Source organism: Geospiza fortis, unplaced genomic scaffold (genome assembly GCF_000277835.1).
Source record: "Geospiza fortis unplaced genomic scaffold, GeoFor_1.0 scaffold213, whole genome shotgun sequence".
NCBI lineage: Eukaryota > Metazoa > Chordata > Aves > Passeriformes > Thraupidae > Geospiza > Geospiza fortis.
The window spans coordinates 2,724,097-2,726,019 of NW_005054399.1; the positions used below are offsets into that span (position 1 = coordinate 2,724,097).

The 1,923-nt window shown below is 42.6% G+C and overlaps 1 protein-coding gene across 2 annotated transcripts in view; it reads left to right on the forward strand.

The window, feature by feature from the left end:
- The window catches only part of IL4R (interleukin 4 receptor), a 13,797-nt gene continuing 11,874 nt past the window's right edge, over nucleotides 1-1,923 (forward strand). Inside the window, exon 1 of one of the 2 annotated variants that reach the window (XM_031061050.1) lies at nucleotides 1-82. The gene's annotated coding sequence lies outside the window, so the exon portion shown is untranslated. Of the gene's footprint in view, nucleotides 83-107; nucleotides 359-1,923 lie in introns of those variants that run through there. The other variant, XM_005425969.2, reaches the window with a different exon arrangement.

Sequence of the window (1,923 nt, forward strand, 5' to 3'; positions counted from 1 at the left end):
ATCTCCCTGGGCCCGTCCCGTGCGGCGGCTCCGGCTGGAACCCGCGGCCAGAATCGCTTCTCTTTCCTGGAGGCTGTTAAATGTGAGTGCTCCTTTTACAATATTTTACACAGAAAGGTGTAATTCTCCGAAGTGTTGTTCCTGCTGGACGTGCTGCGCGGTAGGCGCAGCAGCCGCGCCTATCCCCGGCCCGCATTCCCGATCGGCGCCGTTCCCGGCCGTGCCCAGCCCAGGGCTCAGGCTGCGCCTCCCATGTGCCCGGAGGCCTACGAGCTTCGGACCGGTTCGTGCTGAGCGCCCGGAAAGGAGAAGTTTCTCGTCAGAAGGCATTGCACTCTGCACGGGTTTTCTTTTAAAGGTTTGATGTAGAATCTGTTGGTGAACATTTTGCTTTGCTCTGTACCGCTTATCTCATTTTATTCAGCGTTTATAGTTAGTGCTTTAAACTAGAGAGTAAGACAAGATGTGCATCAGTTTTAAAAAGAGGCAGTTTTAAACAGGGAATGATGCTTTAGCTGTACAATTGCCGCAACGGTGCGTTAAGCTGTTTTGTTTAATCTGACCTCTTGGTTTGGGCAGGAGTTACTCTTTCCACGTAACAGTTCTGCAGATTGTACCTGTTAATGAAATGTGACCCTAATTTCCTTACAAGACCAGACCAAAAGTTAGTACCGTTTTTCTTTATAGTGAATGAAATAATTCTAATCACATCACATTATTTTCAAGAAACAGAAAGTTAAGTGATCAAAGGATTTAGCTTATGCCAGTAACCATGTAGATCTGGTTCTAACCCCGACAGAGATTTCTTTCCTAGTTTTGGGGAAGTGACTTATGTCTTTGCAATTTACTTTCCTCAAATATATCAGAGTTAATTACTAGGTTTGCTGCAATTGTAGCATTGTCTATGTGTTACCTACTTTTTTAAGATTGGTATTTCATTATCTGTTATAATGAAAAACTTAAGAGGTAACAGGCAGAAGAGCTGTGGATGTTTTAAAATTTTCTCCTTTTGCAGTTTCATTAAGGCACTGGCTTAACTCCATTTTCATCCACATGTGCAGATCCATTCTTCCATGAGAAGATGCTTTTGGTCTGCCATCTGCTCATTTGGACATGCTTACGTGGTTCAGGATTCTTTGCCAAAGTTTTAAGACTTCCAAGAGTTTCTTGGAACTCCAGTCATGTGGCAGTATTACCTAACAGTGGAAAGCAAATGCTTCCTCTCTTGAGAATTCCAGGAAAAAAGGAAATTAAGGATTTTTATTTTTTTTATGCCAGAGCAGTTGGCTCTTTTTTTCTGAGCAGCAGCCAAGGTGCTTGTGTTCTTTTTAAAAAAAAATGTATTACTGTGCTTAGTCACATTTCATCTATTCTCAGAATATGAAAAAAACTCAGCTCCTGAGTAATAGTTTTCTCAAGCTCTTATGAGAAATTTGTCTTTCAAGTTTGTTCTTAATAAAGAACTACTCTATGAGCAGTAACTGCCCCAGAGAAAGTCACAGAAGAGTCTCCATTCTGATCTTCTATTTTGACTAATAATGTCCTTATCCCTTAACTTCTAAGATGGGTATTTTCAGACAGACAGACTCACCTCTGTCAGACACATGTATAGTGGTTCTGCTGCATGGTTGGTTTGGGGAAGAGAGTATTGAGCCACCATCCACAAATGGTGACCTTACAGTGGTCTTTTCTACTTCAGAATTTGAGCAACCTTATGCAGAGCACCCAATACCATTCACCAAGAGAAGGAGACTCCTCTCCCCTCCCCTCCCCTCCCTTCCCTTTGAAATAAAAACTAGCATACTACCAGGAGCCCTACAGATATAAACAGAACAGCTGAAGCTTCAGGCAGCAAGAACACCCTGTCCAGATATGAAAGTTAGAAAATTCCAAATGCATGAGAGGAAGGGAGCAGAGGGTTGT